Source organism: Monodon monoceros, unplaced genomic scaffold (genome assembly GCF_005190385.1).
Source record: "Monodon monoceros isolate NGI ecotype Baffin Bay Population unplaced genomic scaffold, NGI_Narwhal_1 Super_Scaffold_6, whole genome shotgun sequence".
In the NCBI taxonomy this organism is placed as follows: Eukaryota; Metazoa; Chordata; class Mammalia; order Artiodactyla; family Monodontidae; genus Monodon; species Monodon monoceros.
Genome location: NW_021703783.1, coordinates 31,850,151 through 31,877,546, shown reverse-complemented (window position 1 = coordinate 31,877,546; position 27,396 = coordinate 31,850,151). Strand labels below are relative to the sequence as shown.

Below are 27,396 nucleotides of genomic sequence, written 5' to 3'. Positions count from 1 at the left end.
AGTCGAGTGTACCAGATGGGCCATGCCGACTGACAGGATAAAATCTCAGATCACCTGCCACACCTACAGATCCCTGCTGAGAAAGAAGCCCAGGGGTGTCTTTCAGAAAAATACTCTTACGCTTTTGCACTGAGACCCTAATTGGCCCTGATACTTCCGCCACAACTGATTAAACCTGAGAATATGTGCCAGAGTTGACTGTGGACAGTCTGGAAGAAGGGCGGTGACACATTTTAAAACTGATTTGTTGGGCTTCCCTGGTGGCGCAGTGGTTGAGAGTCCGCTTGCCGATGCAGGGGACACAGGTTCGTGCCCCAGTCCGGGAAGATCCCACGTGCGGCAGAGCAGCTGGGCCCGTGAGCCATGGCCGCTGAGCCTGCGCGTCCGGAGCCTGTGCTCTGCAACGGGAGAGGCCACAACAGTGAGAGGCCCGCGTACCGCAAAAAACAAAACAAAACAAAACAGAAACTGATTTGTTCATCCATTCAAGAAATATTTACTGAGCACCTATTCTGTGGCAGGCCATCTATACTGAATAGTGACAAACTACCCCAGCCGTATGCTGTCTTGGGAAATATGACAGCGAGATGCATTGTGCGGGCGGGAGGACCGGGGGAAGGAAGCAGCACCAGTGGGCTCCCATTCTGAGGAGGTAACAAGAGGGCACTCAGGCTGCTGCTAAATCAGAACCTGGTGGGCTGTGGTTCTAAAGCTTCTTACCCTAGACGGAGCACCCCGGTCATGGGAGTGCTGGGACGCTCTGGAGCTAGCTTTGTGGCTGCTGAGATGGGTTAACCTACCTCCTGATTCCCACCTGCATCCCAAAAACCAACCCCCATCTAGGGTTGCCAAATTTGGCAAATAAAACCTCAGGGTGCCAGTTATATTTGAATTTCAGATAAACAAAGAATACTTTTTAAATCTAAGTACATCCATACAATATCTAGGACATATTTATACTAAAAGATTATTTGTTGTTTATATGAAATTCTAATTAACTGGGTGTCCTAGATTTTGTCTGGCAATCTTAACCCTAACTGCCACATCTTCACTGATGTGGCAGTTAAACTTGGAGCCTTGATTTGCTTTGCTACTGCTACTGCTTTCCCTTTTGGAAGGCCTGCAACTGTAGCTATTAGACCTAGAAGATAAGTAACCCTTATCTTCTGCCCCTTGGTTTGATTCTTGGCTTATCAGAAATTCAGATTGAGTCCACATTGGACTCCATTTGCAGAATCTGGGACCTCTCTTCCCTCTTAATCTCTCTGACACTCGGTTTGGTCAACAGGAACATGGGAATAATTTGAAAGATGTAAGGTCACTTACTCAATCAACAAACATTTACCAAACATTTTCTATATGCCAGGTACCCCGTTCAGTGATCGAGACATACATAGGCCTTTCCCTCCAGGAACTCACCAGCCAGTGACAGATACGAGAGTGAAAAAACAGATGACATGTATTGGGACAAGAGCATTGATTGGCATACAGAAGATTGGCAGCCCGGTACCTGGCTCAGTTGCTCCATAAATGCTGACTAGTCTCTAGGACAGAGCTCTGGGCTCTCTTTCCTCCCACCCTATCTTAGCACTCCACCAAGAGTTGAAGGCCTGATCTGGCTTTCAGCCCTGGAGTGAGGTCCCCCCTGGCAAGGGTCCCTGACATCTTGGTCTGCCTTTCTAACCTCCACCTTTGATGCTCTGTGTACCTCTCCTGCCAGGGCCTCCTGCTGCCTCCCTCTAGGCCTCCCTGATTCTGACCTCCCACTCTGATGACAGGCCTTGACCCAGTGGTTCCATTAATCTGACTTGCAGGCATCAGGCATACACAGGAGAGCTTGTCCAAGTGAAAATGATTCCCACTGTACCCTTTCACTTGGGCAAAAAATATGCCTGTGTCATAAAGCAATTCCCTTTTTTAACACGACCTTATGAGTGTGGGCAATCACAGTGTGACGAGCCTAGTGGTGATGTTAAAGATGTGTAAGAGTATCAGAGATGGAAATAAAATACGATCCAGGTTTTCCAACCAGGAAGTGGGTCTATTCATGTAGCTACGTCTTTAATGCCACTTCAACTTTCTAGTTTCTGAGTTAGCTCAAGCAATGTCAAACCTGCGACCCAGCACCGGCAGCTTGAGAGTGGGAGTGTCAGCGCAGATCTATTTCTGTGGCAAGTTCAGTACAGGCTGAATTTAAAATATGAAAAACAAAAGTGAGGCTCATGATTATGCCACCGAAAGGGGGGGAGGGGATAAAAACACAAGACTTCTACGGAAGCACCATCACCCTCCTCCCAACTGCAACTTATTACAAGTGTTTCTCTATTCCAGCTCCTAACATCATGTGCCAAGCTGAAAGAGGCAACTCATTGTGAGGTTTTACTGTGCCTGCTTTTAGTAGCCAGCTCTGGTCCTGCCAACCCTTCTATCCTCTCGCCAAATAGAAAGTTGCAACACAGAGGAAATTGTCTTTTGCTGAGTGGAGGAATGGCAAAGTCCCCACAAACTAGGTCTTACTGTTTCCTTGGGGTCCAATGGAAGAGAGAGGGGGAACTGCTGCTGTGTTTCAGGCTCACACAGATTCTCCAACATCCCAGGCAGGGGAGGGAGGGGGGATGAACTGGGGGCAGTTATGTAGGGTTTTTTTTGTTTTTTTTTAACCTAAATGCTCAGAAGTACCTCCACCAATAACTGGAGTCTAACATCAGTGAGTAAGATTGAAATGACCCAAGTATAAAATTAGCGTTTCTTATGTTAAGCATTCTTGTTTTGTGGCAGTTGTTTCCTGGTAGGATGCTAATATAGACTCTCGCATGCCCCTATAGGGATAAAACTAGTGGAGATGCTGCTATACAGGAGAGCTGTTGACCTGGCCCGCTCTCTCCAGGCATTTTCACCCATCCATGTTGGCTGGGCCTCTATAGTGATCTGACAGCATGACCACCTTACTTAAGCCAAAAATGGTTTCGAAGGGCAAGAAGAAAACTGGACATTTCTACTTATAATGAACAAGGAGTTTATGATAAAACATTCTTGTGAACTCAGGGTGGGGGGAGGGGAGAGAGACGTCGGAACTAGCCCCCTTTTGTTCCCTGAGGTCTAGCCTTGGCCTTGCAGCATCTTTTGTCGGGATCTCATGAGTCTTCATTGTTTGAGTAGTGATTTGTGGTGCATGGTTGCTGACTAATTTTCCTTTCTCTTTAAATTCCTGTGTCTGCTTTTTAGGCATTTTTATCTTTCCATTTCTTCTTCATGAAAGGGACTTCAAATAGAAATGGAAAAAGGAATCTCCTACAGATGAACTCTTACAAATTGTCAGCTTTTGCAACACAACTCTTATTTGCAACGTAAATTTCTTCATCACTAGATTGGAAGAGATGTGTAAACTCCTCCAACCAGTATATCATTGACTCGGGTTGCCTCCCATTTTTTAGCATAACTTTTCAGTCAGATAAGGACTGGAAATATATTTTCAAATTGGCATACAACGATATATCTGTAGGGCATGTAATTTTAATTCATTCATTAACCCAACCAATAAAAATGTTTACTGCGTACAATGTGCCAGACCAAAAACTAGGTATTGTAAGTTTAACAATGAACAAGATAAGTACAATCCTTGCCTTCCAGGAGTCAGAATTCATTCCTCCATTCATTCTTTATTTCACAAGTATTTACTGAGTCTCACAAATCTACTGGACATAATGCCAGGCCTGAAGATATAAAATAATTCCCTGGTCCTCCTAGTATCTCTGTATTCTTAATTTTTTTCCTCAGTTCTAATGGCTTATTTTATACAAAATTTCAGCTCTGCAACTGAAAAACAACTATGATTGCAATTATCAGTAGTCCAAGACAGTACCTTTCAAAAATTCCAAACTACTAATTTTCGGCAATTTTTTTCAACTAATTAAATCCGAATCAGGTTTGTCCCATTTGAGATTTCATTAAAACTGAAGTGTTTGCTGTTTGAATGCTGTTTTGTAAAGTAAACACAGCCAGAAGGAATAAGCGTTGTTAGGGCTTCATTTTCCACAAGGTTCTGCTTCCCTGCTCTCCTCATTCTAAGTCTTAGAAGTTGGCTATTAAATATACATTTGCATATCCATCTTAATGTGTTTCTTAAATTGTTTTTATTATGACAATGAAAAGAATTAGTTCTAAATGCATAAAATCAGCTTCTAATTCTTACCAAAGAAGACGTAACAGGAGTCTGAATATTCTCCCACGTGAAACTTTCTATCATGTGCTCCCAGCTGCTCCTGGCGGCTTTCTCCCTGAGCGGGTTTTGCTTGGTGCACCCCAGAGGCTGGGCCTGTGGGACACGATGGAGTTCCTGCGAGTCCTGAATGCGGGCTGCAGCGGGTCAGCAGCCACGTCGGCCTACGCGGCAATTTATGAATTTTCCTCAGGGCAAACGACCTGAGGATCGGTACGTTAGTGGGGAAGACAAACATGGAAACAAACACTCTGAAGACAGCAAGCAGTTTTTTGGCCATCACTGATGAGTCACACACACTACTGAAATGAATGGCAGAAACACATCACGGGATGTGGATGGAAGCATGGTGCCCCCGGAATGGCATCCTTGGCTTCACTGTGCAATCAATCATGCTCCAACAACAAGAACACGACTGCTGGTAAGTTCATTTGGACAAACCATGAATTCATCGAAGTGGCACTCCAGAACAATATGTAGTTTATTCCACCAGAAAGAAGATTCAGGAGTGCACCCCACCTTCAACACCTTACAAGTAAAGACAATGAAAAACAGTTTAAACACATAAAATATAGGACTTTTCATGTAACTGCCCTTTTACTGCTTACTATTAACTTGATTAAAATTGTTTGACTGGGCTTCCCTGGTGGCGCAGTGGTTGAGAGTCCGCCTGCCGATGCAGGGGACACGGGTTCGTGCCCCGGTCCGGGAAGATCCCATATGCCGCGGAGCGGCTGGGCCTGTGAGCCACGGCCACTGAGCCTGTGCATCCGGAGCCTGTTGCTCCACAACGGGAGAGGCCACAACAGTGAGAGGCCCGCGTACCACCAAAGAAACAAAACAAAACAAAAAAAAATTGTTCAACTAAGGGAAAAAAGTGGCAAATTAGAGAGTCAAATCAAAAAGTGGAACTAAAGTACATGGAGGTCATTCAAATGCAAACTACATCGATTCTTCATAAATTACTGGTATCAAGGTAGGAAGGAAAGAGATGCAACGTTGACAGGAAGTTACTAAAATAACAGGCCAAATAAATTAAAAATTTGATTCTTAAAACATTGGGAAAGCAATTATACCCCAATAAAGATGTTAAAAAAAAAAAATTGGGCATCAGGTAACACATGACAGTGATCTATGAGAAACGTGCCCTACGATTGCCCCAACTTCCTGCCTTGAGAGCTTTTCCAGGCTACAGCACGGGGATGGGGAAAGAAACCAGGCTGAGTCCCGGAGCTTCCCTGAGTTGAAGAGACAGAGCTGAATGTTCATGGAGGCCCAAGCAGCTAGAACTCACAGGGGAAATGATGGTAGAGGAGAGAGTTCTGATTTAGGCAGAGAAGAAAGCAGCTTTTAGTTTGCATAAGACCTACAAATGTTTCATCAACTGTTCAGAAGTAGTTGGCTCTAGGGTCTTATCCTGTGTAAAAGAAACAGCTCTCTCATCCCTGTGGCTGAAACAGCACAGTTTTGCAGCTTGAGAGGTAGGGCCTAGATTCCCAAGTTGGTTGCATTTGAAGGAATCCTTCTTCCTGGTTCGGGTACTAACATAATAATTTCTATTTTGGTCTGGCCAGCTAAATGATGTAGTTGGTGAGTTGCATCCTAGTATTGAATCAATATGAACAACAGCCTATACCATCTGAGATGAAATTTAACTCTCTTCCTCTGTAGGCTTCGGTGGTTAGAGATGGTTCTTCAAAGGCCATCTCCAGGGCCTTTGTCATCCATGATGCCTGCTCTTAATCATGTGAATATAAACAATTCACTTTCTCTTATCATAATTATCATATTCTGACTTCCTTTCCTTACTGACATATCACCAACATTGATCATCTCACACTTTAAAATCTGAACTTACTGGGTCTTTATTGTCCATCTTTTGAATCACCAGCTGTCCTTCTGTATATGTGGGGATATCAGTGTTCACTGAGAGCGTCTTTCTCGATTCCCCTCATGCCATTCTCTTCTGGACTCATTATATTGCTAGTGCTCATTGTACTATTCTCTAATATTTATATTAATAGGACTCACTGTACCAGTCTCTACTCACTGCATACATTCTTCCTGTAATGTACAGCCATGTCTCCAACTTCCAGCCACAAGATTAAATCCTCATTGATCTCCAGAGCTCTTGACTAGTATTTCCTGTTGCCTTCTGGATCTTTCTACCTGCATATCCTACAAGTACCAGAATATATGAATTTTCCCTGTTCCTGATTCCAGTTAACAGCACCATGATTCACCAAGAGACCCAGACCAAACTGCCACCAGCACCACCACAAAACCTCACCAAGTGCTTAGGCTCGAGTCTCTCAAATTGACCTACTTTATGCCTCTTAAATATTACTCAAATCTGTATGCACGGTCCTTTCCATATTCAGGCTTACATGCATCCTTTTAATATGGGTCTCTTTGGAATATAAAATGGGCCATTTTAAACCCTTCTTTAAAAGAACAAGTGTTCTTTAAACACTTGCTTTTAAAAAGATGTTCTGTTTAAGCAGCACAGAGAACAGGAAAGAGAACATCCTTTCCTTTACAAACATATAGAAATAAAAAATAAAATATAGCAAAATATTTTAATACAGAGCTGAACTCAAAAGACAAAAAGGGAAATCAACCAGAAACAAAGCAGGAGTCAAAGCCAGAACATTAAACTCAAGAGCTGAAATAATAGTACAGCCTGGTGGTATATTGGATATATTTGGCCAAAGGGAAAATATCCAAGTAGTGACAGAAAATATGGCCTTGAGGCCATGCATGTGATGAAGATGAGTTCACAACACAAGAGAATCAGCAAACGTAACAGAGAGATTACCACTACAAAGAATATGGGATAAAGTAACAGGCAAAGTGCTTATAAAACTATCTCCTTAAAACTATTAAGGAGGTAAAAAATTAAGAAAGAAGGAAAGGGTGATACTTTTTAAATGGCAATGTAAAAAAGAGAAATTATAATATCATAAGATGAAAGATTTAGTAACTAAAATTAAAAACTCAATGAACTGGAGAACAGCAGTTTAAATATAGTAGAAGAAAGAATTAGTGAATTAGAGTATAGGTGAGAAATTTATGCGTAAAGGAACACAGAAAATAAAGAGATGGAAAATAGAAAAGAAAGGTTAAAGTATAAGATCTATCTGAAGAACAGAATAGAAAGCCCAGCATATATCTAGTAGGAATTAGAATGAAAGAGATGGAATACTTGAAGAGGTAAGAACTGAGAAACATTTAGAATTGACAAAAAACATGAATTCTCAAATTTAAGACTGGGACTCAGTAGAGATTGTCACCAGATGAAAGAAAGTCTCAAATTTAATTCTGAAATTTAAGAAGCATATCAAAGGGCATAAATAAAAATCGATATCCTGGGACTTCCCTGGTGCTTCAGTGGTTAAGAATCCACCTGCCAATGCAGGGGACATGGGTTTGAGCCCTGGTCCAGGAAGATCCCACATGCCGTGGAGCAACTAAGCCCATGTGCCACAACTACTGAGCCTGAACTCCAGAGCCCACAAGCCACAACTATTGAGCCCGTGAGCCAAACTACTGAAGCCTGTACGCCTAGAACCTGTGCTCCACAGCAAGAGAAGCCACTGTGATGAGAAGTCCGCATGCCCCAACGAAGAGTAGCCCCCACTTGCTGCAACTAGAGAAAACCCGTGTGCAGCAAGGAAGACCCAACACAGCCAAAAAATAAATAAAATAAAATAATTCCTTGGTAAGATAGGAATGGCTTTACCAGACCCCAAAGAGAATTAAAAACAACAACAACAACAATATCCTTCCTATATACATGATAGTGAGACTGAAAAATATCAACATAATAAAAATCTTTTTTTTAACTGAACTATAGTTGATTTATAATATTGTATTTGATTCAGTGCACAGCATAGTGAGTCAGTGTTTTTGCATATTATACTCCATTATAGGCTATTACAAAATAAAATGTGTAATTTCCTGTGCTATGTAGGCGTTTGTACCTGTTAATCCAATACCCTTAATTTGTCCCTCCCCACTTCCCTTTCCCCTTTGGTAGCCATAAGTTTGTTTTCTATATCTGTGAGTTCACTTCTGTTCTGCATATACATTTGTTTGTATTATTTTTTAGATTCCACATAGAAGTGATATCATACAGTATTTTTCTTTGTCTGACTAATTTCACTTAGCATAATGCCCTCCAAGTCCATCTGTGTTGCTGCAAATGGCTAAATTTTGTTCTTTTGTAAGGCTGAGTAGTATTCCATTGTATATACATACCACATATTCTTTATCCATTTATCTGTTGACAGACACTTAGGTTGTTTCTATATCTTGGCAATTGTAAATAATGCTGCTGTGAACTTTGGGGTACATGTACCTTTTCGAATCAGTGTTTTTGTTTTGTTTTTTTCAGATATATACCCAGGGGTGGAATTGCTGGGTCATATGGTGAAAGCATTTCCTCTAAAAACACGAATAAGACAAGGATGCCCACTCTTGCCATTATTATTCAACATATTTTTGGAAGTCCTAACCATAGCAACCAAAGACGAAAAAGAAATAAAAGGAATTCAAATTGAAAAGGAAGAAGTAAAACTGTCACTGTTTACAAATGACATGATATTTTACATAGAAAATCATAAAGATGCCAACAGAAAACTACTAGAACTCATCAACGAATTCAGTAAAATTGCAGGATACAAAATTAATATACAGAAATCTATTGCATTTCTATACGTTAACAACAAAGTATCAGAACAAGAAATTAAGGAAACAATCCCATTTACCATCACATCAAAAAGAATAAAATACCTAAGAATAAACCTACCTAAGGAGGCAAAAGACCTGTACTCTGAAAACTATAAGACACTGATGAAAGAAATTGAAGACAAACAAACAGATTGAAACATATACCATGTTTTTGGATTGGAAGAGTTAATATTGCTAAAATGACCATATCACTCAAGGCAATTTACAGGTTCAATGCAATCCCTAACAAAATACCAGTGGCATTTTTCACAGAACTAGAACAAGTAATATTAAAATATATATGAAATGACAAAAGACCCAGAATTGCCAAAGCAATCCTGAGAAAAAGAACGAAGCTGAAGGTATAACCCTTCCTGACTTCAGACCATACTACAAAGCTACAGTAATCAAAACAGCATTGTACTGGCACAAAAACAGACATATATATCAATAGAACAGGATAAATAGCCCAGAAATAAACCCATACACTTATGGTCAATTAATCTATGACAAAGGAGGCAAGAATATACAATGGAGAAAAGACAATCTCTTTAATAAGTGGTGCTGGGAAAACTGGACAGCTACATGTAAAATAATGGAATTAGAACACTCCTTAACACCAAACACAAAAATAAACTCAAAATGGATTAAAGACCTAAATGTAAGATCAGAAACCAAAAAACTCCTTGAAGAAAATGTAGGCAGAATGCTCTTTGACATATATCATAACATATTTTTTGGATTTTTCTTTTAAAGTAAAGAAAATAAAAGAAAAATTAACAAATGAGACCTAATTAAAAGTTTTTGCACAGCAAAGGAAGCTATCAACAAAACAAAAAAACAACCTACTGAATGGGAAAAAATTTTGCAAATGATATTACCAATAAGGAATATTACAGATGTTAATATCCAATGTTACCATCCAACATCTATAAACAGCTCATACAACTCAACATCAAAAATACAAAAAACCTGGGTTAAAAATGGGCAGAAGAACTGAATAGACATTTTTCCAAAGAGGAAATGCAGATGGCCAACAGGCACGTGAAAAGATGGTCAACATTGCTAGTCATCAGAGAAAAGCAAATCAAAACCACCATGAGATATCACCTCACACCTGATGATAGAATGGCTATCATCCAAAAGAACACAAATAACAAATGTTGACAAGGATGTGAAGAAAACGGAATCCTCATACACTGCTGGTGGGAATGTAAATTGGTGCAGTCACTGTGGAAAACAGTATGGAAGTTTCTCAAAACTAAAAATAGAGCTACCATGAGATGATCATTATTTTATCTTTCTTTTCATTAATGTGGTGTATCAGTATCACATTGATTGATTTGCATATGTTGAACCATCCTTGTGACACTGTAATAACTCCAACTTGATCATGGTGTATGAACCTTTTTATGTATTGTTGGATTCAGTTTGCTAATATTTTACTGAGGATTTTTGCATCTATATTCATCAAAAATATTGGCCTGTTATTTTATTTTTTTGTAGTATCTTTGTTTTTGGTATCAGGGTAATGGTGGCCTTGTAGAATGAATTTGGAAGTGTTTTATCCTCTTCAATTTTTTGGAATAGTTTGAGAAGAGTAGGTATTAGCTCTTCTTTACATGTTTGGTAGAATTCCACTGTGAAGCTATCCAGTCTTAGTCTTTTGTTTGCAGGGAGTTTTTTTTTTTTTAATTACTATTACAGATTAAATTTCATGTCTAGTGATCAGTCTGTTCAAATTGTCTGTTTCTTCTTGATTCAGTCTTAGCAGGCTGTATGTTTCTAGAAATTTGGCCATTTGTTCTAGGTTGTCCAATTTGTTGGCATACAACTGTTCTCAGTATCCTTTTATGATTTTTTGCCTCTGTGGTATCAGTTGTTATTTCTGCTCCTTCATTTCTTATTTTGTTTATTTGGGTCTCCTCTTTTCTTCTTGGTGAACGTGGCTAAATGTTTATTAATTTTATTTATCCTTTCAAAAAAACAGGTCTTGGTTTCATTGATCTTCTTTATTGTTCTTTGGTCTCTATTTTATTTATGTCCTCTCATATTTATTATTTCCTTTCTTCTGCTGACTTTGGGCTTTGCTAGTCCTCTTTTTTCTAATTCCTTTATTTCATTTTTTAAATTTAATTTAATTTTTTTATACAGCAGGTTCTTATTAGTTACCATTTTATACATATTAGTGTATATACGTCAATCCCAATCTCCCAATTCATCACAGCAGCACCCCCACCACCTCCGCTACATCCCCCACCTTGGTGTCCATACATTTGTTCTCTACGTCTGAGTCTCAATTTCTGCTCTGCGAACCGGTTCATCTGTACCATTTTTCTAGGTTCCACATATATGCATTAATATATGATATTTGTTTTTCCCTTTCTGACTTACTTTCCTCTGTATGACAGTCTCTAGATTCATCACATCTCTACAAATGACCCAATTTCGTTCTTTTTAATGGCTGAGTAATATTCCATTGTATATATATACCATATTTTCTTTATCCATTCGTCTGTCAGTGGGCATTTAGGTTGCTTCCATGACCTGGCTATTGTAAATAGTGCTGCAATGAACATTGGGGTGCATGTGTCTTTTTCTAATTCCTTTAGATGGTAGGTTAGACTATTTATTTGAGATTTTTCTTGTTTCTCGAGAAAGGTCCGTATCACTATGAACTTCTCTCTTAGAATTGCTTTTGCTGCATCCCATAGATTTTGAAAAGTTGTGTTTCCATCTTTTTTCTATCAAGACATTTTCTGATTTCCTCTTTGATTTCATCTTTGACCCATTGGGTTATTTTAGTAAGATGTTGTTTGGTCTCCATGTGTTCATTCTCTTCCCATTTTTCTTTCTGGAATTGATTTCTACTTGCATACCATTGTGGTTGGGAAAAAGTGTTTGATATAATTTCTATCCTATTAAATTTGTTGAGGCTTGTATTATGACCTAAGATGTGATCTATCCTGGAGAACATTTTATGTGCACTTGAAAAGAATGTGTATTCTGATTATTTTGGATGTAATGTCCCATAGATATCAACTAAGTCCAACTGCTCTATTGTGTCATTTAACACTGCTTTTCTTTACTGATTTTCTATCTGGATGATCTGTCCATTGACGTCAGTGGGGTGTTAATGTCTTCTACTATTATTGTATTATTATCAATTTCTCCCTCTATGTCGGTTTAGTATTTTCTTTAAATATTTCGTTGCTCCTGTATTGGGTGCATGATTGTTAGCGAGTATAATATCTTCTTCATGTATTGAGCACTTCATCATTATATGATGTCCTTGTTTGGCTTTTCTTATAGCCTTTGTTTTAAAATCTATTTTGGGGCCCTGAACCAAGATGGCAGAATAGAAGGACATCCTTTCACTCCCTCTTACGAGACACCAGAATCACAACTAGCTGCTGGACAATCATTGACAGCAGGACACTGGAACTCACCAAAAAACATACCCCACGTACAAAGACAAAGGAGAAACCACATGAGACAGTAGAGGGGCACAATCACAGTAAAATCAAATCCCATAACTGCTGGGTGGGTGACTCACAGACTAGAGAACAATTATACCACAGGAGTCCACCCACTGGAGTGGAGGTTCTGAACCCCACATCAGGCTTCCCAACCTGGAGGTCTGGCAATGGGAGGAGGAATTCCTAGAGAATCAGACTTTGAAGCCTAGTGGGATTTGATTGCAGGACTTCAACAGGACTGGGGGAAACAGAGACTGCACTCTTCGAGGGCACACAAAAAGTAGTGTGCACATAGGACCCAGGGGAAAGAGCAGTGACCCAAGGGGAGACTAAGCAGACCTACCTGCTAGTATTGAAGGGTCTCATGAAGAGGCAGGGGTGGCTGCTCACTGTGGGGACAAGGACACTGTCAGCAGAAGTTCTGGGAAGTACTCCTTGGTGTGAGCCCTCCCAGAGTCTTCCATTAGCCCCACAAAAGAGCCCAGGTAGTCTCCAGTGTTGTGTTGCCTCCGGCCAAACAACAAACATGGAGGGAACCTAGCCCCACCTATCACCAGACAAGTGGATTAAAGTTTTACTGAGCTCTGCCCACCAGAGCAAGAGTCAGCTCTACCCACCACTAGTCCCATCAGGAAACTTGCACAAGCCTCTTAGATAGCCTTATCCACCGGAAGGCAAACAGCAGAAGCAAGAAGAACTACAGTCCTGCAGCCTATGAATCAAAAACCACATTCACAGAAAGATAGACAAGATGAAAATGCACAGGGCTATGTACCAGCTGAAGGAACAAGACAAAACCCAAGAAAAACAACTGAATGAAGTGGAGATAGGCAAACTTCTAGGAAAAGAATTCAGAATAATGATAGTGAAGATGATCCAGGACCGTGGAAAAAGAATGGAGGCAAAGATCGAGAAGATGCAAGAAATGTTTAACAAAGACCTAGAAGAATTAAAGAACAAACAAACAAAGATGAACAATACAATAACTGAAATGAAAACTACACTAGAAGGAATCAATAGCAGAATAACTGAGGCAGAAGAACGGATAAGTGACCTGGAAGACACAATGGTGTAATTCACTGCTGCAGAACAAAATAAAGAAAAAAGAATGAAAAGAAATGAGGACAGCCTACTAAACCTCTGGGACAACATTAAATGCAACAACATTCACATTATAGGGGTCACAGAAGGTGGAGAGAGAGAGAGAGGACCCAAGAAAATATTTGAATAAATTATAGTGGAAAACTTCCCTAACATAGGAAAGGAAATAGCCACCCAAGTCCAGGAAGCACAGAGAGTCCCATACAGGATAAACCCAAGGAGAAACACACCAAGACACATAGTAATCAAATTGGCAAAAATTAAAGACAAAGAATAATTATTGAAAGCAGCAAGGGAAAAATGACAAATAACATACAAGGGAACTCCCATAAGTTTAACAGCTGATTTCTCAGCAGAAACTCGACAAGCCAGAAGGGAGTGGCATGACATACTTAAAGTGATGAAAGGGAAAAATCTACAACCAAGATTACTCTACCTGCCAAGGATCTCATTCAGATTCAATGGAGAAATCAAAAGCTTTACAGGGAAGCAAAAGCTAAGAGAATTCAACACCACAAAACCAACTCTACAACAAATGCTAAAGGAGCTTCTCTAAGTGGTAAACACAAGGAAAGAAAAGGACCTACAAAAACAAACCCAAAACAAATAAATTTGTCATAGGAACATACATATCTATAATTACCATAAATGTGAATGGATTAAAAGCTCCAACCAAAAGACACAGGCTTGGTGAATGGATACAAAAACAAGGCCCATATATATGCTGCCTACAAGAGACCCACTTAAGAGCTAGGGACACATACAGACTGAAAGTGAGGGGATGGAAAAAGATATCCCATGCAAATGGAAATCAAAAGAAAGCTGGAGCAGCAATATTCATATCAGATAAAATAGACTTTAAAGCAAAGAATGTTACAAGAGACAAGGAAGGAGACTACATAATGATCAAGGGATCAATCCAAGAAGAAGATATAACATTATAAATATATATGCACCCAACATAGAAGCACCTCAATACATAAGGCAAATGCTAACAGCTATAAAACAGGAAATAGACAGTAACACAATAATAGTGGGGGACTTTAACACCTCACTTACACCAATGGACAGATCATCCAAAATGAAAATAAATAAGGAAACACAAGCTTTAAATGACACAATAGACCAGATAGGTTTAATTGATATTTATAGGACATTCCATCCAAAAACAGCAGATTACACTTTCTTCTCAAGTGCTCACGGAACATTCTCCATGAAAGATCACATCTTGGGTCAAAAATCAAGCCTCAGTAAATTTAAGAAAATTGAAATCATATCAAGTATCTTTTCAGACCACAACACTATGAGATTAGAAATGAACTACAGGAAAAAACACGTAAAAAACACAAACACATGGAGGCTAAACACTACATTACTAAATAACCAAGAGATCACTAAAGAAATCAAAGAGGAAATCAAAAAATACCTAGAGACAAATGACAATGAAAACATGATGATCCAAAACCTATGGGATGCAGCTAAAGCAGTTCTAAGAGGGAAGTTTATAGCTATACAAGCCTACCTCAAGAAACAAGAAAAATCTCAAATAAACAATCTAACCTTACACCTAAAGGAACTAGAGAAAGAAGAACAAACAAAACCCAAAGGTAGCAGAAGGAAAGAAATCATAAAGATCAGAGCAGAAATAAATGAAACAGAAACAAAGAAAGCAATAGCAAAGATCAATAAAACTAAAAGATGGTTCTTTGAGAAGATAAACAAAATTGATAAACCATTAGCAAGACTCATCAAGAAAAAGAGGGAGAGGATGCAAATCAATAAAATTAGAAACGAAAAAGGAGAATTTAAAATGGACACCACAGAAATACAAAGCATCCTAAGAGACTACTACAAGCAACTCTATGCCAATAAAATGGACAATCTCGAAGAAATGGACAAATTCTTAGAAAGGTATAGCCTTCCAAGACTGAACCAGGAAGAAATAGAAAATATGAACAGACCCATCAAAAGTAATGAAATTTAAACTGTGATTAAAAATCTTCCAGGAAACAAAAGTCCAGGACCAGCTGGCTTCACAGGTGAATTCTATCAAACATTTAGAGAAGAGCTAACACCCATTCTTCTCAAACTCTTTCAAAAAATTGTGGAGGAAGGAACACTCCCAAACTCATTCTATGAGGCCACCATCACCCTGATACCAAACCCAGACAAAGATACTACAAAAAAAGAAAATTACAGACCAATATCACTGATGAATATAGAAGCAAAAATCCTCAACAAAATACTAGCAAACAGAATCCAACAGCACATTAAAAGGATCATACAGCATAATCAAGTGGGATTTATTCCAGGGATGAAAGGATTCTTCAAAATACGTACACAAATCAATGTGATACACCATATTAACAAATTGAAGAATAAAAGCCACATGATAATCTCAATAGATGCAGAAAAAGTTTTTGACAAAATTCAACACCCATTTATGATAAAAACTCTCCAGAAAGTTGGCATAGAGGGAACCTACCTCAAGAAAATAAAGGCCATATATGACAAACCCACAGCAAACATCATTCTCAATGGTGAAAAACTGAAAGCATTTCCTCTAATATCAGGAAGAAAACAAGGATTTCCACTCTCACCACTATTATTCAACATAGTTTTGGAAGTCCTAGCCTAGGCAATCAGAGAAGAAAAAGAAATAAAGGGAATACAAATTGGAAAAGAAGTAAAGCTGTCACTGTTTGCAGATGACATGATACTATACATAGAGAATCCTAAAGATGCCACCAGAAAACTACTAGAGCTAATCAATGAATTTGGTAAAGTTGCAGGATACAAAATTAATGCACAGAAATCTCTTGCATTCCTATACACTAATGATGAAAAATCTGGAAGAGAAATTAAGGAAACACTCCCATTTACCATTGCAACATAAAGAATAAAATACCTAGGATTAAACCTATGTAGGGAGACAAAAGCCCTGTATGCAGAAAATTATAAGACACTGAGGAAAGAAATTAAAGATGATACAAACAGATGGAGATATATACCATGTTCTTGGATTGGAAGAATTAATATTGTGAAAACGACTATACTACCCAAAGCAATCTACAGATTCAAGGCAATGCCTATCAAATCACCAATGGCATTTTTTATGGAACTAGAACAAATAATCTTAAAATGTGTATAGAGACACAAAAAGACCTCGAATAGCCAAAGCAGTCATGAGGGAAAAAATCAGAGCTGGAGGAATCAGACCCCCTGACTTCGGACTATACTACAAAGCTACAGTAATCAAGACAATATTGTACTGGCACAAAAACAGAAACGTAGAACAATGGAACAAGATATAAAGCCCACAGATAAACCCGCGCACCTATGGTCAACTACTCTATGACAAAGGAGGCAAGGATATACAATGGATAAAAGATAGTTTCTTCAATAAGTGGTGCTGGGAAAACTGGACAGCTACATGTAAAAAATGAAATTAGAACACTCCCTAACACTGTTCACAAAAATAAACTCAAAATGAATTAGAGACCTAAATGTAAGATCAGATACTATAAAACTGTTAGAGGCAAACATAGGAAGAACACTCTTTGACATAAATCACAGCAAGATCTTTTTTATCCACCTCCTAGAGTAACGGAAATAAAAACAAAAATAAACAAATGGAACCTAATGAAACTTCAAAGCTTTTGCACAGCAAAGGAAACCATAAACAAGACGAAAAGACAGCCCTCAGGATGGGAGAAAATATTTGCAAACGAATCAATGGACAAAGGATTAATCTCCAAAATATATAAACAGCTCATGCAGCTCAATATTAAAAAAAAACAGCCCAATTGAGAAATGGACAGAAGACCTAAATAGACATTTCTCCAATGATATACAGATGGCCAAGAAGCACATGAAAAGCTACTCAGCACCACTAATTATTAGAGAAATGTAAATCAAAACTACAATGAGGTATCACCTCACATCTGTTAGAATAGGCATCATCAGAAAATCTACAAACAACAAATGCTGGAGAGGGTGTGGAGAAAAGGGAGCCCTCTTGCACTGTTGGTGAGAATGTAAATTGATACAGCCACTATGGAGAACAGTATGGAGGTTCCTTAAAAAACTAAAAATAGAATTACCATATGATCCAACAATCCCACTACTGGGCACATACCCAGAGAAAACCATAATTCAAACAGACACATGCATCCCAATGTTCATTGCAGCACTATTTACAATAGCCAGGTCATGGAAGCAACCTAAATGCCCATTGACAGATGAATGGATAAAGAAGATGTGGTACATATATACAATGGAATATTAATCAGCCATAAAAAGGAACGAATTTGGGTCATTTGTGGAGATGTGGATGGATATAGAGACTGTTATACAGAGAAAAGTAAGCCAGAAAGAGAAAAACAAATATCGTGTATTAACGCATATATGTGTAACCTTGAAAAATGGTACAGGTGAACCAGTTTGCAGGGCAGAAATTGAGACAGATGTAGAGAACAAATGTATGGACACCAAGGGAGGAAAGAGACGGGGTGTGGGGGTGGGGTGTGATGAATTGGGTGATTGGGATTGACATGTATACACTGATGTGTATAAAATTGATGACTAATAAGAACCTGCTGTATAAACAAATAAATAAAATAAAATTCAATAAAAAATAAAATCTATTTTGCCTGATATGAGTATTGCCACCCCTGCTTTCTTGTTGTTTCTGTTTGCATGAAATATTTTTTCCATCTCCTCATTTTCAGTCTTGTGTGTCTCTCACCCTGAAATGAGTCTCTTGTAGGCAGCATGGTGGGTCTTTTTTTTATCCAATCAGCCACTCTATGTGTTTCAATTGGAGCATTTAGTACAGTGACATTTAAAGTAATTATTGATAAGTGTTGCTAATTGCCATTTTACTACTTGTTTTCCAATTTTTTGGGTTGTTCTTCTCTGTTCATTTCTTCTTTTTTTGTTTCTCCCATTGTGGTTTGATGATTTTCTCTTGTAGTATACTTGTGTTCCTTTCTTTTTTAGTTTTTGTGTATATTGTAGGTTTCTGGTTTGTGCTTACCATGGGATTCATGTTGATCCATAATTATATCTACTCTCTTTAAATTGATTGTCATTTAAGGTCAAACACATTCTAAAAGATCTACATTTTTTACTCCCCTCCCCCACATTTTGTGTTTTTGATGTCATATTTTACACCTTCATTTTTATTCCTTTACTATTTATTGTAGGTATAGCTGCTTTTATACTTTTTATCTTTTAATCTATATATTGACTTTTTTTAAGTGATCTTCAACCCTTACTATATATTTGCTGTTCCTCTTGGGATTTTTCCTTTCCTATAGATTCTTCTTTTCCATTTAGAGAAGATGCTTCAACATTTCTTTTAGGGTAGATTTAGTATTGCTGAATTCTTTTAGTTTTTGCTTGTCTGAGAAATTCTTTATCTCTGTCTATTCTAAATGATAATCTTGCTGGGTAGAGCATCCTAGGTTGCAGGTTTTTCCCTTTCAGGTCTTGAATATATATAATGCCACTCCTTTCCAGCCTGTGAGTTTCTTCAGAGAAATAAGCTGATAGCCTTATGAGGATTCCCTTGTATATGACTCTTTGTTTTTCTTCTCTTGCTACCTTTAGTATTCTCTTTATTTTTAACTTTTGCCATTTTAATTAAATATTGGTATGGGTCCTTTTGGATTCATCTTGTTTGGGTCCCTATGTTCTTCCTGTACCTGGATATCTGTTTGCTTCTTTAGGTTTGGGAAGTTTTCAGCAATAACTTCTTCAAATACATTTTTTATCCCCTTCTTTCTCTTCTCCTTCAGGATCCCCAATATTGTGAATGCCATCATGTTTTATGTTATCCCATAGATCCCATATATAGATTTATTTTTTTAATTTGCCTTCTGTCTGCTGTTCTGATTGATTTCCATTATTCTATCTTCCAGATCACTTACACATTCTTCTGTGTCATTTAGTCTGCTATTCATTGTTTCTACAATGCTTTTCATCTCAGAAATTGAATATCTATTTTTGACTGGGTCTTCTCTATATTTTCTAGTTCCTTGTTAAAATGATCTGTACTTACATCAATTCTTTTCATTCAGTTAGCATTTTTATTCCTAACATTCTGAATTCATTGTCTGATAGACTGATTATCTCTGTTTCATTATTTTTTCCAGGGGTTTTCTCTTGCTCTTTCAATTGAGAGTATTTCCTTTGCCTTTTCATTTTACTTAACTGCCTTTGTCTTTATGAATTTAGGTGAAACAGTTACCTATTGTGGTCTTGAAGGGGTGTTCTTATGTGGAAGAGTCCCTATGTAGACTGCATGTACCCAATGCCTTTGGTGGGAGGGCTGGATTTGCTGGGGATTCCAGTCATATTCTTTCTCGGGGTGTTCTTGCTGCCCTATCACCTTGGTAGGGGGTGTTGCTGGTGATGGAGGAGCTAGAGCCTGCACAGGGTGTGAGGTGGGACTTCCTCTCTGCACAGTGGCCCTCACCACCCTATCAGGGGCATGGTCTGCTCACAAGTTGCTGGAGTGGAAGCCCTGAGGGTTGGGTTCAAGCTGGATCTATTCCCTTTAAGTGTGTGCTTTTCCTTCTTCCCACACTGAGGCATTTGCCTCAAAGGAAGGGAATGCTGAAGCAAGTGGGGCCCATGCACTTACAGAGGCCTAATGCGCTGCCTATGTAGGCATCGTGGCTGTGCTCAGATACAGCCCAAGTTGGCGTCTTTCCCGTGTCATGGTCACCCCAGATCTAGAGTTAGGCTGTCATGTGGAGTAGGCAGGGCTGGAGTGTTGGCTCTGCTGCGACTGGGGGGCACGGTATGGTGGTTGTGGAAATTCAAGCAGCTGCACTACATCAGAAGTCTGGGCTGCTTCTGACGCACTGTTAGAGTGAGCACTAACAATGGCCACTGCCACCCCACCTAGACCACACCCCAATCTCCCGGGCCACCTCTGCATTACTAGGTTGATTCTTTTCCCAAGTCCTGGCCATCCTAGATCCAGTGCCAAGCTATAGCATGGAGTCCAAAAGAAAATGATAGGTTAAAGATAAATTAGCAAGCAATAAAATCTGTAAACTTTCAGTAAACATACACAACTATAGGTTGTTAATATAATAATAGTAATGTTATTAATAATATTAACAGGGAGGGGTAAAAACAATGCCAAGCAATTATTTGGGATATTAAAGGGAAAGGTGATTATTGATAAAGTACCTGTATTAGATAGAAGAAGGATAGATAAATTGATTAATGTTTTACTTAACCCTTGATGTTAAAAAATTTAATGCTAACCTCAAAAAGAATAGAAATAGAATGTTTAATTTCCAGATAAGTAAAGAGAAAGCAGGGAATGATGAAAATGTAATCCATCCAGTAAACAGCAGAAAAACAGGAGAGGGGTAAAAAAGCATAGTAAATAGAGAACACAGAATAAAATACTAGAAATAAATTCGAATACAAAAATAGGGAAGATGATTGTAAATGTACAAGAAGATAATTTAAATGTAAATGAAGTCATCTTTCTGGTTAAAAGACAAAACGAGTATCCTATGATGTCTCCTTAATATCTCTCCAATCACTTTTGCAACAATACACATGCAAGCCTCTGCCTGGCTCCGAATCTTACAGGATTCTTTTGACTGTAAATTACAGAAATCCAACTCAAACTTACTGAAGCAGAAGAAGTGGGATCATTTATTTTCTCACATAATCCAGCACAAGAGAATGAGAAGGACCTGGAACTTGAGGCTCAAACCACCCAGAGAAAATGTTCTTTATTCCCAGGATGCCATGGCTGACTCCTCCTTGCAGAGTTCAGGCTTCTTTCTCAGGGTTCGGATAACTACTTGCATATAACTATATAATAGCAGTTACTCCATTGGTCCCATTGTACATTTACACGTCTGTGCTCCTGTCCCAGTCATCCAATCCTCTGGGAACACACACTGTGCTCTCTTCATCCTCTTACTCTTATCCCCTGTGTTCCTGACACAGAGTAGTCAGCTAATAAAGGCTAAACGAAAACCAAAAAAGAATGAATGTCTCAGATGGTTCTTATTTCTATACATGTTCTCTCTCCCCTATCAGAATGTCAGCTTCTTGAGTTGGTCTCATTCCACCCGTTTCTACATTCAATTCTAGTGCTTTACATACACAAGGCAGCCAAAATACATTAGGTGATTCAGAGAAGGAATAAAAAGGACTTCCTTCCTTCTTTTTAAAGATAAGTGGCCTGTATATATAAATGCTATAATGTGTATGTTCAGCTTTAAATTTTCAGATGTACTTCTGAAGTTATAACAAGCATGCTTTGTACCAAACACTGTAGTCAGGAAGTGCTGACTCAGCCGAAGCCGGACTGGATGGAGCCATGTCCTCCTTCTACACCCCAGATCCAAGGCTGTCTATACAAATAGAAGCTTACCCTCCACAGAGGTTTTCTCCACCACAGTTCAGTGCTTCCTCTGTGTTCTCTACAAAGATGCTTTCAAGCTGCATCAGTAATGTTGAATATCACCACGTCAGTCAACAAAAAGTATTACCCATTTACTCTAATACGACTCAAAAGAGGGTATTGATTGAACTTGACAACATTTAAGTAGAACCTTAATTTGTAGAATTAGCAGAAGAAAAGAATAAAGAGCCATCAATTAGTAGAAATGTAGGTATTCATATGAAAGATTAACAGAGGCACAGGTTGGATAGGGCGTAAAATGAGTGAGGGCAGGGCGAAACTTGTCTGGTTCAGCTCACCCTCCTAGCTGCTCCACCTTCCTAATAGACATTAAGAGCACTTAATTAAAACCAGTAAAGAAATTATAACAAGGAAAAACTGGAGTGCACCAGATATAATTAGTATTGTAAGTGCCTTAGAAAGCTTGCCTAGAATAGTCTTTTCCAAGCTTGTCAAGTTTCAGAGCTCACAAATCTTGTCCCACGGCTCAGCTCAGTTACTGGTTGCCCATCCCCCCTACTGTTCTTAACCTCCTGAGAATGCATGTATTTCCATATGCTTATTATGTGTCTCATAAAATGCATTGCCCCTATATGAAAAATGTATGAGACACATCATACTGTGCAAAACAATGTCTCCAAATTGGCCAATTATATTTTGTGCAAGTTCAGAATTGTTCATGATGTCTCTAATCCACGGTGTGCTTCTGGCTGTGAGAACTGTGTTCTACATAGTTAAAACAGAGGACTCGATAGCTTAATTGTGCCTAATGAATGAAAAGTTATTTAAAAATAGCATGGAGAGTGATGCCATTGTTTTTTTAAAGGTCTGCTTTAGTATTTTCAAATTACATAACCCTTTTGAGAAAGGGGGAAGTATGTAATTTTTAAACTGTTTAAAGCCGTAGTCCTTTTTTCTCCTCCCCTGTCTTTCCAAAATAGGAAGTAAACCCCCCATCCAATATTTCCATTCCTTCTTATCTGCTGCTTTATTTATCCCCAGGTGGCTGTTGCTCTCTTCTGACCCATCCTGCTGTCTGGTTTCCATATGTTAATCTCAGACTTCACTCATCCCATGGACCTGCTTCCTGTGTGTGTCTTTTTTTCTGTCTTCTTCTATTACTTAAATACACATGCCTTATTAGCTCTTTTCTTTCTGTTGCTTGTATCAAATTGCCTTTGTTAGATTTCATCCTTTTATTTATTTCTTATCATAACTCTTCTAGTTTTCCAAACTGTTCTCTAAAGTCATCTCACATTTCAAATGCTATCACTAAATTGCAGACCTATATGTTGACTACTTAAATGTTTTGTAAAACCCTCTGGTAACAAAAGAGAATTGTAATGATCTTTTCCTGAAGATATTCTCCTAGCAGCAATGCTATTCATTTATTCGGCGATGTCCTTTCTCTGTTCATACTGAAGCCTCACCAAGAGAAATTTGTATGAACTACAGCAATAAATACCTCTGTTAAACATAAGGAACTTTTATAGTTATTCTTTTGCAAAAATGATTACCAAGACAAATTAAAACTCTCCTTTCTGAGGAGTCCTTAAAAATAGAAAACCGGGGGCTTCCCTGGTGGTGCAGTGGTTGAGAATCTGCCTGCTAATGCAGAGTACACGGGTTCGAGCCCTGGTCTGGGAGGATCCCACGTGCCGCGGAGCAGCTGGGCCCGTGAGCCACAACTACTGAGCCTGCGCGTCTGGAGCCTGTGCTCCGCAACAAGAGAGGCCGCGATAGTGAGAGGTCCACTCACGGCAATGAAGAGTGGCCCCCACTTGCCAACTAGAGAAAGCTCTCTCACAGAAACGAAGACCCAACACAGCAAAAGTTAATTAATTAATTAATAAACTCCTACCCCCAACATCTTCTTTAAAAAAAAAAAAAAAAAAAAACCTTCTCTAACTCCATTCACAGGGATGCCTTCCTTCTCTCCACTCCAGGCTATTTATAACCTGAGCCACGCAACTCAACAGCTAATTACAGTGCCTTATATCATTATCTGATTATTTCCTGGATGTACAGCTTTCCTCTGTGGCTAAATTATGAGCTCTTTGGCATAACAGTTTTTTCTCCATTTATATCACCTTGTAGATAGTTATCTCTAAATGCTCTAACTTAATCAAATACGTTCATGACGGATGACTGGGTTTTCTTTTCCTTGGCTTTTGGATTTTTTATTGAAATATAGTTGATTTACAATGTTGTGTTAGTTTCAGGTGTATAGCAAAGGGCTTCAGTTATACATACATATATATCTTTTTTTCAGATTCTTTTCCCTTATAAGTTATGACAAAATATTGAGTTCCCTGTGCTATACAGTAGGTCCTTGTTGGTTATCTATTTTATACATAGTAGTGTGTATATGTTAATCTGAACCTCCTAATTTTTCCCTCCCCTCCCTTTCCCCTTTGGTAATCATAAATTTGTTTTCTATGTCTGTGGGTCTATTTCTGTTCTGTAAATAAGTTCATTTGTGTCTTTTTTTTTTTCAGACTCCACATGTGAGTGATATCACATGATATTTGTCTTCCTCTGTCTGGCTTACTTCACTTAGTATGACAGTCTCTAGGTCCACCCATGTTGCTGTAGATGGTGTTATTTCATTCTTTTTTATGGCTGAGTAATATTCCATTGTATATATGTAACACATCTTCTTTACATGACAGATGATTGTTTAACAAATACTGTCCTAATTAAAGGAAAGCCATGGAATAGACACAAAAATCTCCAGGGTTCTTCCCAGTTTTAGATTTCCTGCTTTCTGGCTCCTTCATGATTTTCCCCCAAAATCACATGCTGCTATACTTTGCTGGTTTCCTTCCTTCCATAGGCCTCATTCAGTTCCCTTCTCATGGGGTTTTGTGATAAATCTTCACTAGAAATAGGAGTCAAGTTCAGATGTCACTCAGTCTTCCTATGAGAACCATTTTTCATGAAAATGGTTATATTCACATTGAAATGTGTGGAATAAAAAGTTCAGTCAATTCTGTGGGTCAATGTTTTTTTTTAGTGGTTTGAGAGACGGCAATTTTTTTTTTTTTTTTTTTTATTATTGGCTGTGTTGGGTCTTCATTGCTGTGTGCACAGGCTTTCTCTAGTTGTGGTGGGCAGGGGCTGCTCTTCATTGCAGTGCATGGGCCTCTCATTGTGGTGGCTTCTCTTGTTGGGGACCATGGGCTCTGGGCACACAGGCTTCAGTAGTTGTGGTACACAGGCTCAGTAGTTGTGGCTCTCAGGCTCTAGAGCGCAGGCTCAGTTGTTGTGGCACATGGGCTTAGTTGCTCCACAGCATGTGGGATCTTCCCAGACCAGGGGTCAAACCTGTGGTTCAATGTTTTAAGGCAGTGTTTTTCCAAAATATTTTCAGCAAGAAGTCAATGAATGTTACACACAAAATTTACTGTAGCAAAATAAAGTTTGGAAAAGCTGATTGAAACAATGTTAAAGGAGCTTCTTTACTACAGGATTGACTAGAATCTTTTAAGTGAAAATTATACAGAGAAACTCAAAGGGGCAACACAGTATGTAGAGTTTACTTAGCAACAGAAAACTATTCTCAGCAGAGTGGTTCCCAGAACACATTTTGAGAAATAATACAAGACTGAATGAATGAATAAAATAATGTTTGAATGAATTAGTTCATTGGCAATCATCCTTTTCTACTGGGATGTATGTGTTTGGGCAGCACATGCTGCAACCAAACTTTCACTGCCACTTAGAACTCATCAGGTCCCTTAAACTGATTTTATTTTTTAGAATTCCTCTTTGGTAGCTGCTTACCTGTCATAACTGATTTTGTTTTTTAGAATTCCTCTTTGGTAGCTGCTTACCTGTCATAACTGTTGGGCATAAAAATACACAACAAACACTGGGGAAAAAATCAATATTTTGTAAGTACTTTAATGGTATGGAGCCCATTTTATGTTTCTTTCTCAACTGTAGTCTCAAGATAGACCTTGGTAATCAGTTCAGTACCTAGAAAGATAATCAGGATTGTGAGGGGAAAGGGGCCATGTCATATGATGAAAACTTAAAGGGTAATGGGGGTTGCAGAGCTATCTTCAAGACCTGAAATGGATAAGGCTTATTCTATTTCACTCCAAAAAATACTGAACTACAATGGATGAATGTAGCAGAGAGATATTTAAGTTTAGTATAAAAAAGAATCTGTAGCCCCATGGCAGTCCAAAAATTGAGTAAATGTGGTACGTTTTCAATGATTACCTTTTGACAATGCTATTGAGTAGATTCCTATTTTTGGAAAACACTGATATTCTGCATCTAAAAAGAAATAAAAAATTATTCATGTCAATAATGACTACATTACCATTCATGTAGGATCTGCCTTACAAAAAACCAAAAAACAAACAACCAAGAAAATTTACTTAAAGAAACGCTATACTTTACTCTACAGTAGTTCCCTATTGGTTATCTGTCTTATATATAGCAGTATGTATATATTAATCCCAACCTCCTAATTTATCCCTCTACCCTTTCCCTTTTGGTACCATAACTTTATTTTCTGTGTCAGTAGGTCTATTTCCATTTTGTAAATAAGTTTATTTGTATCTTTTTTTTAAGATTCCACCTATAATATGAGATGATATTTGTCTTTCTTTGTTTGGCTTACTTCACTTAGTTTGATAATCTCTAGGTCCACCCATGTCGCTGCAAATGGCGTTATTTCATTCATTTTTATGGCTGAAACATATTCCATTGTATATATATATATAGATAGATAGATAGATAGATAGATAGATGATAGATAGATAGATAGATAGATAGATAGATAGATAGATAGATATTGCATCTTCTCTATCCATTCATCTGTTGATGGATATTTAGGTTGTTTCCATGTCTTGGCTATTGTAAGTAGTGCTGCTATGAGCACTGGGGTGCATGTATCTTTTGGAATTAGAGTTTTCTCTGGGTATATGCCCAGGAGTGGAATTGCAGGATCATATGGTAACTCTATTTTCAGTTTTTTAAGGAAGCTCCATACTGTTCTCCATAGTGACTGTACCAATTTACATTCTCACCAGCAGTGTAGGAGGGTTCCTTTTTCTCCACACCCTCTCCAGCATTTATTATTTGTAGATTTTTTGATGATGGCCATTCTGACCAGAGCGAGGCAATACCTCATTTTAGTTTTGATTCTCATTTCTCTAATAATTAATGATGTTGAGCATTTTTTCATGTATAGCACAGGGAACTATACTCAATATTTTGTAATAACCTACAAGGGAAAATAATCTGAAAAAAATATATTGAGAGATATGTATGTATAACTGAATCACTGTGCTGTACACCTGAAACTAACACAACATTGTAAATCAACTATACTTCCATTTTTAAAAATTGAAGAAAATGCTAAACTTTATCATTTATATACAGCAAAGAAACTTTCATATAGT

The 27,396-nt window shown here is 38.3% G+C and overlaps 1 pseudogene; it reads left to right on the top strand.

The window, feature by feature from the left end:
• The first annotated feature begins 4,327 nt into the window (after nt 1-4,327).
• On the top strand, nt 4,328-4,758 carry LOC114886124 (annotated as a pseudogene).
• Nucleotides 4,759-27,396: the final 22,638 nt, after the last annotated feature.